At 44.3% G+C, this 14,862-nt stretch overlaps 1 protein-coding gene across 7 annotated transcripts in view; it reads right to left on the bottom strand.

Moving 5' to 3' along the window:
- MYO1B (myosin IB) overlaps positions 1-14,862 on the bottom strand; it is a 190,459-nt gene that overhangs the window by 165,752 nt on the left and 9,845 nt on the right. The window contains exon 1 of one of the 7 annotated variants that reach the window (XM_040475691.1): positions 5,746-5,867. The exons of the other annotated variants lie outside the window; for them this stretch is intronic. The gene's annotated coding sequence lies outside the window, so the exon portion shown is untranslated. Of the gene's footprint in view, positions 1-5,745; positions 5,868-14,862 lie in introns of those variants that run through there. 7 annotated transcript variants of the gene reach the window in all.

The following is a 14,862-nucleotide window of genomic DNA, read 5'->3' as shown; positions in this document are numbered from 1 at the left end:
CAAAGTGGAATTTCGGTTACCGGCCAGGATGGGAAGTTGTCTCATGAGCACAGCGTTTCAGAAAAAGTTCTGGAGACGGATGGCAGTGAGGGTTGCAAAACAACGTGAGTGCACTTAATGCCACTGAACTAACTGTACACTTAAAAAGGTTAACGTGGCAAGTTTTATGCTGTATCTCTTTCACCACCCACATAAAAATTCCTCCTCAGGGATCGAGACTTCACAACCTGACCCCAGCCCTCCTCCTCAGGCTCTTCTCTCCCTGTTGAGCCTACCACCCATGGCAACACGCACAACACGCAAAGATGCCAAGGCCTTCAACAGTTCCTTGGCCCAGGCCACTGCTGATGGGGCTGGGGGTAGACAGCAGCCCGAACAATGCCAGCTTCCAAGGATCGGCACGTAGGACAGAGACTACAGTCAGGAGGCTATGAGGCAAGCAGCATAGATCCAGGGGATGGGATGTGTCATTCAGGGGAGCATCTGCCGGACTCCTGCAGAGGAAGCTCATCTGAGGAGAGGAATGAGCGCTTCATTGCAGAGAGAAGCAGCACGGAACCTCGTGCAATGCTTTAGCTCCTGTAGTAGCTACTTCTAGTAGTAGTTCTAGTAGAAGGCTCTCAAGAGGTTCAGCTAAGCTTCATAAACCCCCTGACCTGGGCTAGAGTGAGTAGCCACTCCTCACAGGCAGCAAGTTCCAAGCAAGCCAGTAGACCTCCTGCACAACGGTGCAGCCGCTGATCCCATCCTCCCTGGAGAAGGCTTGAGTTCTCCGGGTGCTGACGCCCCACTGCCCGGCCCAGCGGCTGACGCCCACAGCTCCAGGGTGGAGAGCAAATGAATGAATGCATGTAACAGAGACACAAGCCATTTTCCTTCCAAGACTGTATCCATCACCTCTACCCCTCCCATACAGGCCACAACAGGCACAGGATAATCAGAGAACCCCCAAGAATGGAAAGACTTGGGACAGAAACCAAAGGGCAAGACGGTTTCGCAGTATTTACCAGCCAAAAGGGCAGGCAAAGCGGTAGGACAGTTGACCCCAGCAGCATGGTTTTCAAGGGAGAAGAGAGTTGGGGGCCACACAGAACCACACAGCGTGCTCTGGAGGGCTCCCCAGAGCACATGAGAAAGTGGGCACTGGCATGCATCTGTGAAAGGGCTCGGTGACTGATTCTCACTCCCATCAACATACTTCCTTAGGGAAACTGACATAAGGTATGTCAATTCACGGCATTTACTTCACAAAATACCATCATGTGACTTCCCAATTCTTTATTCCGTCATTAAAGCCACTACGTATTGAAGGTCCTCCCTTCTCTATAGCTTTTTGTTACTAATATTTAATGGATTCTTACAGGTTGGCTTTTGTTAGAATCTTGGATTAGGGAAGAAATAGGCCCAGCTACTGGGCAACTTCTATACAGTAAGTTGTTCTCATGTGTTCAAACACTGGATAATACAAAGAACATTAAATTATCAATGATAAGGTAGAATAGACTTGGACAGGGACTTAAAACAAATAGCTAAAAGCATTCGGAAGCCTATAAGCCAGGAAGCCAGACTCCAATCCTAAAAAGCTCTGTCTAATGGAGGGGCAATTAAGTCAACATTCTGGTGGAGTCAACATTCTAGGAGTTAACACTCCATGGGGTATCTCCCCACAGGCAGATGGGGGCCAGGAACCACCCAGCCTTAATGCTAAGGTTTGTTTCAGTCTGGGTATAAAAAGGCTGGCCTACAAACAAACACCTTCAACCAGGAGCTCAGCTACCCTCCATCCCAGGAACAGGCTGCTTATTAAGGATTTGAACGACAGCACAGAACTTTACAATTCGTAACGTGACAGGTTAAAAGAAAGGTTTTTTTCCAACTGTGAAAATGGTGAGTATATTACCTAGACTAATTAGAAGGATTTTTGAGTCAAAAATAACAGTGGCTGCTATGACAACATTGAAGGTTTTGGATTACAAGCTACCAACTATCTCTTCTGATGTCTGAGCAAAACGTCTTTAGATCTCAGGCAAACCCTTCTGTGAAGAGAGAGAGAAATGGACCCAGAAGGTGTTGCACAGCTGGTTTCTGGAAGAGGCAAGGCGAGGAAGAAGCTTTTCTGACTGGTCTGAGTGGTCTTTCACCCATCTTATATTACATACACTCACCAATCTGATTCCCAAATCAGCAAACTCTTCACAACACACCCAGTTTTTTACAGAGAAGCTTCACCTCCACACTGGGAAGCGTCATTTTCTACAGAAGTTTTGGGGCAAGAGTTTGCCATGACTGAGAATTCCGTTTTGATGTGCCCCAACACGGAACAACACAGGCTTTGGATCACAGACCCGGGCTCAAATCCAAGGGAATTCATCTCTGGAATTTGAACTTCTGATCTAAAACCTCAGGGATGACAACATCCATTCCACAGGGTGATTACGCAGGCTGCTGAGAAGCAAAGCCCCGAAGAGGGCAGGGTCTCATTGGATGCTAGACCCCTCCCTTCCCAATGCCCACTTCCTCCGGCCCTGAGGAGCTCACGTACTCTTCTTGTGCTGCCTTCTGGCAGGTGTGTCCAAGGTGGAAAAAAAAAAAAAACCTAGAGAGCTGCCTCATTTGCACTAGGCATTCCATGGGGTTCGGTGCCCTGAGGAGGAAATGCAGCCAACATCACTGTCCCACCATCATTTCCCAGAGGAAACTCTACACAGTCATGGCAGGGACAACTGCCACAGGGCAAGCAACATCGGAGAATGCCATCCACCACCCCACCAAAACTGGGTCTGAAAGCCCTTCCCAAACCCTCCCTCCCCAGCCAGCACCCACCCTGGCACCCCTCACCAGCCAAAACCCTAGAAGATCTAGAATGGACAGTAAACCGTGTGGCTTTAGGGGGAAGTGATGGTCACACTCTCTTACTCCCACCGGGTATTAGGAGAATTAATGAGCTAACGTCTGAAAAGTCCTATGAGTTCCTATGGAACAAGGTAGCCAAGACCCATAAACCTCTGTTATGGCCAGAAACACAAACTCAGCTGCACATGGGATGTGCTAATTATAAGCCACAGACTTCTCGATGTGTTCCCTCAAGGTAGATAAAAAAAAAAAAAATTCCAAGAAGCTGACTATGTTTAGATTGGCAAACCTGAGACCCTAGGACCCCTAGGTAAATGTAAAATGGCTCAAATTTAATTGGCACACCAGACAGCTCTGATTCGTTCCTGGCCGGTGCACAGACACCAAGTGCGACCAGTGGTTATTAAACTGAATACAGCCCCCAGGGGAAAACCAACTTTCCTTCCAAATGAATTAATTGGTTTGTTAATCTGAGGGTCCAGATCTCATCCCACAGGCTCATATCCCGACCAAGTCATCCTGCCCCTTGCCCCCTTCAGGTGTTTACGATGCTTGTAGATTCATTCTTTCTCTTCTCTTGATACCTGATCACATCATCCCATCAAGGTACTCCCTTACAATTAGAAGTACAGTGTGTTGCACCTGGTAGGCACTCACACAGGGTTTCCCGTCCCTGTCGGATCCCGTACATGGATCAGATTTTGAAGACATCTGGCTGAACAAGGCCACTCACAATAAAACAGCCCAGGGTATGTCAGAGCAGACCTACCTTATTTTAAAAGGTACCTTCCTATCATTCAGGCTCTTTTAAGTGACAATGGAGGGAAACGTACTGAATTTAGTGCACTTGTTCTTTAGGGGAAGGAAGCAAGTTATCTCGCAGGGAAACAGCAGCTGTTGCATTCTGCAACAGACCACAGAGGTTAACGAGACTACCAAAGCCGCTCCAGGAAAAAAACACCCAGAATATCCAAGTCGCAGACTCAGCTCTGCAGCTAGCTGAGAGCGAGACCTTGGGCACACTGCCAACGCTGAGCCTCAGTTTACCCACAAAGGGGGAACACATCACCTCCCAGTCCAGTCCTAGTCCGTCATTACTGAGTCAGCAAAAAATGCTCAAATCTGGAAAGACTGAGTTTCTTAATTTTGGGGTGAACATGCATCCTGTGTCTGGTTATAAAGAATGTTGAAAACCAAGAATGCCAGTCCACAAGAATCTTTCTCAATGACATTTACTCAGAGGTTAAGGAAATTAGCTCTTTATTCTGACCTCATCAGCAAAAAAAAAAAAAAAAAAAAAAATGTATTAAGGGTCTAATCATACATAGCACAGAAAGAAACGGATGGAGTCAACAGGATCTTCATAACTGCAGGCATCAAGGCAGGTGTGAATGCATTCTCTGTTTACACCTATATGGCAAGCTACAGAATGGCACGGACTATTTTAAAAAGTTAATCCAGTCATGAAAGCAAAAAGAGGTCTAAAGATTACAAACTAAGGAACCTATATACTAGGAAAAAAGAGAGAAAAAAATATGTATTACTCAATAGTATGTCTTCAGTAATATCTTTGTACTTGTGCTTAAGAAAAAATTTGTAGGGGCGCCTGAGTGGCTCAGTCGGTTAAGCGTCTGACTCTTGATTTTGGCTCAGGTCGAGATCCCAGGGTCGTGGGATCAAGCCCCACATGGGGCTCCATGCTGAGCACGGAGCCTGCTTAGGATTCTCTCTCTTTCTCTCCCTCTACCCCTCCCTTGCTGCTGCTCTTTCTCTCTCTAAAATTAAAAAAGAATAAAAGATTAAAAAAAAAAACAGAAAAAAAGTTTTTAGAATAATAAAAACTCAGAAACTTCCTCAAGCAGTTACCGCTAAAACAGACTCTAATAAATAAACTATGTCATCAAAGGAAGAGATGTTTATACATTTACATTAGGATTTCATGAGTGTTTATTAGTTGAGAACTGATCAAACAAAAATAGCTAAGATGCTTCCAAAAAAGACACTGATGATGTAAATTCAGAAGGCAAAACTACTTTGTCATTAAAAAAGAATTTTTAAAGAAAATAGCTAAATTGCAGTGGGTTACTTCACCTAAGTTTAGATTAAAATCAACAATCAGAATTTGGAAGTATTTTCTGGGCCAGTGTTTTTCTAATTTTTCTCATGTTGGAAGCATTACTAAATTTAAAATCAAATGTATCATAACATGTATGTTAGATTGCCTCAAGTACATTCTAAAGTATTTATGAAAAACAAACATACAACAAATCAACCTATAAGGCATGCCATAACTCATAACTCTTTTTAAGTCACAAATTAAAATGTTTTTTACTAAAATTTGTTTACTAAATTTAAATTTATAAATTTTAACAAAGTTTGAATAGTTCTAATTTCCAAAAGTTCTGTACAATATAGCAATTATTTCAAATATTTATATACAGACACAAACATGCAAATCTCCCCCCTTGCTGCCATACACATACTTTTTTTCCCCTTGAACAGAAAGGCACACTTAACCTGTAAAGCTACACAAAATACAGTTTTTAAAGTTAATCAGCTTGGCCACGTACAAAATAATTTTTCAATAAATTTTTGCAAAAGAAATTTTAGTAAGAAATAAAATATTCAATAGTGAACTGCACTGTATATGCCTGATTAAGAAAAGTTGATTTCCTTCTACAAGTAATTTATCAAAATAAAAGGTTTTCAAAATAACACATTATTATATTGTAAGTCATCAAATCAAAAGGCATAAAAACTTAAAATTCACAATCCACCCTTAATCATGACTCTCAATAGGCAGGCAGACAGATAGATTAAAGGAAAACTATAGAGTTCTTTTTAAATGACATAATTATAAGATCCCCTCGTTTAGGAATTAAAACTGCTTACCAACTCTTCTTCTCCATTGTTTTTTCCACTGATTTAACTAGCACTTTAGCATTCGGTTCGTATGAAAGGAAGAGACAAACATTCGTTGTGACAGAGAGAACACACTGAGTACAACAAATATTTTGCACAGAGATAAGAAGGGAAAAGTAGGTCAATATCCTGTGGCCAGGAAGAAGCAGCCTGAGCTTCCATCCAGGACTATATTATATGATTAACCAGACTGGACTCTCTTCTCTCCAGGCTACTGCTCGGACCCGTGTAGCTGGTATACACAGACTCTGGGAGAAAAGAATGAGACCTGCATCTACTACCTCCCAGTCACTGGCAATCTAGCTGAGAAAACAAAATACTTCAGAGCAATATAACTAATAAAATAGGTGCTCACCTAGGGCAGATGATTCGCCTCCAAAGGAGCAATATAGAGATGAGGGTTTATGTTTAGAGGTGGGGCTATTATGGTGTAGGAGAATCAGAGGAGGATGGCTGAAGGCATGAAACTTGACCTTGGCTTTCTGAGGATGAGCAGTATGTGATCAAGCAGAAAAGAACTTTGAAGCAAGAAGTGCTTTCAAAAGTCACTATTCAGAAGATAGTGACTAGGCGGAATGGCAGAAGACAGCAGATGCAAGGCCCTGGCGGGCCATGACACTGCAAGGAAAGATACACTGAGACAAGACTGAGAGTCCAAGCTAAGGAGCTTATAGTTGGAAATGTGGTGGGAAGGGGTGAGAGAGGAGAGGGAAGAGTATCTACGATGTTCATGTGGCAGTCAGCACATCCAGTGGGCAATAAGTGTGACTGAGGGTCACTGGTGATAGTACAATAGAAAATAAAATCAAAGACAGCCATTATAGATGATAGAGTGCCATCAAAAATGCCTTGAGCAGCGACAGGCAACAAAAAATCTAAAGGAGGTTTTATCAGTGGATAGTCGAAATTAGTTGGGAGAGAGCTAGAAGCAGGAAGCAAGATTACTCTGTGCAGTTGTTCAGTTTGTGCACTGCATAAAAGTGGGCCGGGCCAAGGGGGGAAATGGACACTGACATCAAGTCAAGCTCCTGTGGGATAGTGTTTGCTTTGAAGGGTACCTTTTTCTTTTCTTTTTTTCTAAATGTTAATTATTTATTTAGAGAGAAAGAGGGAGAGGGAGAGGGAGAGCATGAGTTGGGGAAGGGAAGAGAGAAGGGGAGAGAGAGTGCCATGCAGGCTCCACATTGTCAGCACAGAGCCTGACCCGGGGCTCAAACTCTCGAACGATGACATCATGACCTGCTGAGCCGAAATCAAGAGTCAGATGCTTAACCAAATGAGCCACCCAAGCACTCCTGAAGGGTACCTTTGTCTAACTGTGTAAAGGCGCTTTGCGAGCTAGCAGCAGGGAAACCAGCAGGGGGCACAAATCTAGCAGTTCAGGAATAAGAACTAGGGTAGAATTAATGGAAACGAAGTAAGAGAATAAGTGCAAGAGAAATAACAGATGAATCTATCACAAAAGGTGGAACTCTGATGGAGGGGGCAAGGGGGACAGGAGGGTTTGAGACTAAAGTAGTCTCTCTCATCCAAATGCATAAAGATTGACAGTTTGGCTGCTGGGTTGAAATTTTAAAAATTCAGTCAAAGTTGGAAGTCATTTAAAAAGATAAACCTGGGGCGCCTGGGTGGCTCAGTCGGTTAAGGGTCCGACTTCGGCTCAGGTCACGATCTCACGGTCCGTGAGTTCGAGCCCCGCGTCGGGCTCTGTGCTGACAGCTCAGAGCCTGGAGCCTGCTTTGGATTCTGTGTCTCCCTCTCTCTCTCTGCTGCTCCCCCGTTCACGCTCTGTCTCTCTCTGTCTCAAAAATAAATAAACATTTAAAAAAAAAAAAAGAAAGATAAACCAAAACATATTCTTTTAAATCAAACCCTAGAATCATACATTTATCTGCCCATCTTTCTGCTGTAAAGCTGAGGCCTTTTCTTTGAGTCTCTGTCCACTGACTATAGTAACACAGCAGTACTTTCTTTGATAAGCCATCTCATGGCACCACCTTCCAGGTCTAATCTCTGTAAAGAAAGGGTGAGGCTGTAAAGACACGAGAGAAACAACAGGGAGCAGACCACATTATTCTTGACATGCTCGACACTCCTCCCTGTGGGAAGATTTTACACCCCCACCTCGCTGAATGTAAGCGTACGTCATACGTACCTCACAGCTGTCTTTCCCTCCAGCCCAGGGATCAGCAACGCTCCAGAGGGAGCTGCTCCGTCAGACTCTGTCCTGGGGGACAGAGGACGAGTGAGGGTGACACGGAGCACAGCCACAATCTCACCTACAGTGGACGCACCCTGTGAGTGTGGATTACTCCTCCGAGCCGCTAAGATTCTCGGGTTTTATTTTTTACCTATTTTTTTTTAAGTTTATTTATTTATTCTGAGAGAGAGAGAAGGAGAGCACAAGCAAGAAAGGGCAGAAAGAGAGAATCCTAACGCGGGGCTCGATCTCACAAACCGTGAGGTCACGACCTGGGCAGAGATCAAGAATCAGACATTTAACCAACAGAGCCACCTAGGCACCTCGAAATTCTTGGGGTTTACATGATCACAACTCAACCCACCTATCCTGAATGGCTGACAATATCAGAGGGAATACTGTTCTTTGAGGTCTCCCCAAATCCTTTATAGTTACCTCAGCCACTCTCAAATCAGCTGCAATCATTTTTTAGAAACGTACTTTTATCGGGTGGCCTCCAAAACACTGAAATGAATTCAAATAAACGTTCACAAAAACAGCAATCCTTTTTGCACATCAATTTAAAACCATTATATTATAGAGTAGTAAGTACAACTGGCATAAGGTTTGGGGGAAAGAAAACACAGCTGAGTCTGGATGTGCACACACCCCACTGGAAGGAACAGAAACTCAAGAACATACTACAGGGTAGCCCTGTAACTCTGAGCATTTAGCGTGTTATGGGCCACCAGTTGATATATTTTACAGAGAAAAAGAACACCAACTGATCCAGCAAGTCAGGAGGTCACTAAGACCTTATACTGTGTTCTAAAGCTGTGAGCCTAGAAAAGTAAAAGAATGAGTAGTACTATCATATTACCAGGTTAAAAATTTGGCTGGTGTTTCAAAACTATATCCAACTGCCGTATTTTTTTCTGTCCCAAATGTAGTCAGAAGTGCTTAAGTCATGTAAGAAAGCACAAAAATAACACTTGAAACCCACAACCAGACATAGAGTCAAGAGTACAAGGTCACATGTCATTCCATAACCTTGCTCTTAAAGACAGAATAAACACATAAGTTACTATTAAAAACTAAATTTGAGTTTCATACTTTAAAATTACATACTTCTTTAAAACTGTCCACAGAGATAAATGTTCCTCTCAAGGTTGCCCAGCAAAATCTGGGTGTTTCTATTTTAGGTAGCCAAATAGTAAATCTCTCCATAATTTACATACTTTTAGAAATCTGATACTCGGCTTCTTCAATAAAAATATGAACTTTTGTGTAGAAATCCTATTGATATATTTCAGTAGGCTATTGAGAGAAACACTGTGTAAACACACATATACCAGAAGCCCCAAAACAACCAAACATAGTTTAAATACCCTACTCACAAATCAACCTCGGCCCCTTAACCAATAAGCATGTGAAGGCTCCCTCCTCAGCATCAGATATGATATTCTTAACCTCTACAGCTTTAATTAAAAAAAAAAAAATACTACATCTGGAGAAAAAAGGCAGTCATACCATAGCTGCCAAAATAATTCTGCCTCAGAAGAAGAGAGGGGCAGAGAGAGAGGGACAGAGAGAATCCTAAGCAGGTTCCTCACCTAGTGCAGAGGCCAACACGGGGCTCGACCTCATCACTGTGAGATCATGACCTGAGCCGAAATCAAGAGTCTGACTTGACCGACTGAACCACCCAGGCGTCCCCTGCTATTTTTTTTTTTTAACTGTGAGATAAGCAACCATAAGGACAGGATCACAAAATGATTTAGTCTCTCATCAAATAACACATCATCAAAATAACAGAAGGGTTAATCTGATACCTGGAAGAATGAATACTTTGCTACAGGATGAAAAGCTGCAGTTGAGAAGGAGTTGCAGACAGATGAACTTCATTTCAGGAAGAGAAGAAGGCCAAGGCCCAAACCCTGCGGGACCTGGACAGCAAAGGGTCAGAAGGAGCTAAGGGGTGAGACCAGAGGAGCACAGGTCACCAAAGCCAAGAGATGAGTGTGACAAGAAGGAGATGATCAACCGTGTGGAAGATGGGGAGCACGGAGGGAGACATGTGGATCACCAGGCCTGAATCCATGTGTTAGGGGCTGAATTGTGTCTGTCTCCCAAATTCGTCTGTTGAAGCCCTAACCCCCAGGACCTCAGAATGTGACTAGATTTAGAAACAGGGTCTCTGAAGAAGTGATTAAGTTAAAATGAGGCCACTGGGGGCACCTGGGTGGCTCGGTCGGTTGGGCGTCCAACTTCGGCTCAGGTCACAATCTCACAGTTCACGAGTTCAAGCCGCGTGTCGGTATCTGTGCTGACAGCTCGGGGCCTGGAGCCCGCCTCAGATTCTGAGTCTCCCTCGCTCTCTCTGCACCCCCCCCACACACACACACACTCTCTCTCTCTCTCTCTCAGAAATAAACATTAAAAAAATTTTTTTAATGAGGCCATTAGTGTGGGCCCTTACCCAATATGACAGGCGTCCTTATAAGAAGAGAAGACTCAGACACAGAAGACACGGATGGACGGGCAACCACATGAGGACACAGAGAAGGGGGCTGTGTGCAAGCCCAGGAGAGGCCTCAGAAGAAACCAGACCCGCCGACCCCCTGTTCTTGGACTTCCAGCCTCCAGAACCGTGAGAGAATACATTTCTGTTGTTTACACCACCCAGTCTGTGGTATTTTATTACAGCAGCCCCAGCGGACTAACAAACCGTCCTACAATCCCTTCTGGCAACTGCCTACTTCCAGTCTCTCCTTCCACACCTCAGGTTTGTGACGAGGCCTGCCTTGCTTGGGTGACTTGCTACCCATTACCTGGCCCACGCCGCCGAAACAGCCTCGGAAAAAATGTCACCACCTGTTTGTTGCCCACCTCACTCTCTCCTCAAAACCCACTCCTGCCCTGGCTTCCACTGGCCATTTCTCCCTGGCGGCCCACTTCCCACCCCGCCTCACTCCTTATTCTCCTTAATGGCCTCTCCTTCCTCCGCCTGTCACAAAATAAGGTTCACCAGAGTTCTATCATCCGCCTTCTTCTCTTCTCATTCCACCCTCCAGCAATCTTAACGTCTTCAACCAGATACCCGTGGTGCCTCCATCTGGACCTCGGGCCCTGGCTTGTCCCTGAGCGCCAGGCCCTGGACTTCAGTGGTCTGCTCAGCCTCACACACCGCCCTGAGGCCCCGCAGCCCAAACAAACCCATCCCCCTTCGGGCCCGTGTGTGCCAGCCATTCCCGACCTCTCACAGGCCAGAATCCGGGGAGCCATCCCACACTCCAGCTATCGAAATGGTCACAACAGTGTTTGATCCAATCAGCTTGTTCTCAGCGTCTACTGTCAGAAAAGCATCCAAACTATGGAAAAGGGGAGAGGTACGAAAGTGTTTATCACAGTATTATTTCCCACGGCAAAATGTGGAAGCAACCCAAATGCCCAACAGTAAGAAATGTTTGGTGTGGGGAGCCTGGGTGGCTCAGTCAGTTAAGCGTCCAACTTTGGCTCAGGTCGTGATCTCACGGTTCATGAGTTTGAGCCCTACCTCGGGCTCTGCGCTGACAGTGCAGAGCCTGCTTGGGATTCTCTCTCTCCCTCGCTCTCTGACCCTCCCCTGCAAGCTCTCTCTCAAAATATAAACTTGAAAAAAAATGCTTGGGGACATTATGGTACTCAATGGAATAATATACAATTATAAAATCTATTTGAAAAACTAGGCAACAGTATAGATCTTAAACACAGACATCAAAAGCTTGGAAAGGAATATTCAGAAGTGACTACAGTTGATATTTTAGAGTAGCTGGCTCAAAAGGTGTCTTTTTTAGGTCCATTTTCCAAACTTTGTGTAAGGTTCTTAAGATGACTCTCTAGCACAGAATGTCCATATGAGAGTTCTAGCAATCTTGGACTTTGTGAATTGCTTGGCCTCAGGGTAAATGAGAACCCCCCTCAGCTGTCTGTCACTCCACCTCCATGCTACATCTGTTACAACATCCAGTGCAAACTCCCATGCAATAAACTTTCCCCTTAAATCCTACTATACTTGTAGACCTCAGCATAAGATCCTCGAAAAAGTGATTAATTCTCTCAAGAAATCCAACTGGACATACAAACAGCTGTACGGCTGCGGAACTGAGCTCCCCACATCTGCCACAGTAATTAAATGTTCCAGTAAGAAATGATCATCACGCACAGCTGAGGCCAGGAGAGCACACGTAGGGCTGGAAGCTAAATCACAGGTGAAGCCACCTCCCTAGCCAATGTCGCCAGCCCGTGTGCCAGGTAAAGAGGGGCATTTCTCCCGCAAGTTGTCAACTATTCCATCCTGGAATCCATGAGACGGAAAACTGGCCCCTTCCAAGGATGTAACCGGGTACAAGTTTCCTTTAACATTTTACGCATACCATTTTGTTTGTTTTCCAAATGAGCAACAAAAGGCAAGGATTAAGACTGGGCTGACAGTTTTACCATTATTTCTTCAATGCTCATGCCCTATTCCTGGTACACTTCATACCAACAAACCCAACAAATTTCTCCTTCTCCACGTTTTGGTGCAAATGAAATGAAACAGGCAACAGCCACAAACATGTACAAAGTCCTGCGCATACCTAGGTGAGTCTGTGCGAAAACGGGTACATGCTGCCCGGGTACATGTACATATATACCTTCTCTGACCGCTGCCTTACTCAAAAGTCGTATGTGTATTGTTCCTAATTTAAAGGATTCCTAATCACGAATCCTTCTGAAAAAGAAATACTAACTCCTGGTGATACCCATTCTATAAGTCTAGATTTTACTGTAATTGTACTAGACTTCCTCACAGCACAGAAAGAATGCTCATAAATATTTATGTCACATTCAAATTGGGCATTTGTGGTGAGAGATGAAAAACATTATAAATTGTGAAATATGGGATGGGAAGGCATCACCTCATTCAAATCCCCTCAACTAGATTTCACATTCAACTGTGAAATCTCACTGAAATTAGCAATATTTCTCAAGGAAGTAGCTCTTCCACTCCACGGCTGTCATATCCTCTTTGAAACCTGTGTCGGTATTATTTTGAGACACTCATAGAATACCCCTGCTTACACATAAATTCCTGCAGATAAAACAAACTTAGCAGGAAAGCCCATTTCTCCACTCACAATTATACAAGAGAGCATGAAAGGAGAGCTGGAAAGCTTGCTGAACTTTTTAAAAAGTAATTAAAAGCAACGGACTTTTGAGGAAATGTGTCAGATTTGGCAAGGTTTTCTTTGTAAAAATGCACCTTGGTAATTGTCCAGAATTCTGTTCTTCCAGTTTGGAAACGTTTAAAAATTCTGACACATAATGAAATGGTAACAATACAGATCATCCTAAGAAAAACAGGGAAAGAGGAGAAATTTAACTTCCTCATCCCCTCAATCTTCCCTTCTTTCAGACTCCCAATCCCCCATGATTCCTGGAGCTATCAGGAGGCACAGACCCACCTCCCCCCGCACCCAGAGTTTAGTGATTTAGTTAGAAACTAAGTCAATCAATCAGTTAATTACAGGTGTGAGTAAATAAAAGGCAACTCAGTTTAGATTTTTGAAGGCAAAAAGTTACATTTAGTTTTACGATTAAAAATAAAGCAAAAAATACTCTTTAAATCGTAGAAACGGATGCATCTCCTTTACTGCACGACAGCAAGTAAAGGAGAAAGATGGGGGATGAAAAAGAACATATTCGAGGGGGAGGGGAGTATGAGGAGCCCAAAAGAGACTGAGTAACAGATGGCTGGAGGCCTGCTCAGGGAGCGCAAGAAGGAGCACAAAGGGAAAAACAGAAGAAGAAACAAAGAATGAAGAGTTTCCTTTCACTAGGAACCACATCCCCCACCTTCTAACTTTCGGGGCCATCTCTACTAAAGACTTTTAAATACCGTTGTACTTCTGCCCGGAGAGACATAAACCGGAAGGTACTCCACCACGTGTCAAAGCAATCTGAGCAGGCAGGACCCAGGCGACCCTCCTCTTCGGCCCCACTTTAAAGAACCACTAGGGTTAAGTGCCAGCCTGGCCTTTTTCCATAAGATGTTACTATATTATCATCTGTACAGCAGTAACATAACCAGATTATGGGAAACGTGTAAAATAAGAGGGGTAAAAGTAAGTCACCACAATTACACCAACACAATCGCCATGAACATTTTGGTTTATTTCTTTGCCATCTTTATTCCTAATTATTTTTTAGGAGTAACTTGAGTCCCGTATCAAATCATAAATTACGTGCACTGCTCGGATTCAAACAGGTCTGGGTGTCTGGCAGGGAGGAGGAAGAACCCCAGGAATCCATTTTCAGGAAAGACCAAGGAGGAGTAACTAACCTTTACACAGAGTGATCCCTGTGCCTGACGCTGTTTTAGACACATACACATGTTAACATGTTGAATCCTTACTACAAGCCCCAAAAGAAGGCTCTATTGTGACCTGCATTTTGCAGATGAGAAAGCAGAGGCATAGACAAATTAAGCTACCTGCCCGACGCCATGGACAAAGAAGAGTCAAGTCTCCAAACCAATACTTTCTCTAGAACTAGCCTGTAACCACTGCACCACACTGCCTCCCACTGAGGCATGTAAGAAAGAACCAGACTCAGTCACACTTACCCAGTGCAAAGCTTCAATGACCAAAGAGCAGTTAGTCTAGGTGGGCTTAAGTGTAACTCACACAGGACCCCTCCACCTACCCCAAAGCCTTCAGTGTATCTTTGGAGAAGGGGGGGTGGGGGGGTGGGGGGTAAGGGCTTAGCCACTGAAAGAGCCAAAGGTGGCCTTGCTCCAAACCCCTCCCGGGAAGGGAAGAGGGCTTGTCCAGACTCAGAGCAGGACCCAGTCTGAGCAGGATTCTGATGTGCCCAGCAGATGCCAG

This window comes from Herpailurus yagouaroundi, unplaced genomic scaffold, assembly GCF_014898765.1.
Source record: "Herpailurus yagouaroundi ecotype Mexico unplaced genomic scaffold, PumYag 140, whole genome shotgun sequence".
NCBI lineage: Eukaryota > Metazoa > Chordata > Mammalia > Carnivora > Felidae > Herpailurus > Herpailurus yagouaroundi.
The sequence above is the reverse complement of the archived record's forward strand: the minus strand, read 5'-3'. Positions and strand labels throughout refer to the sequence as shown.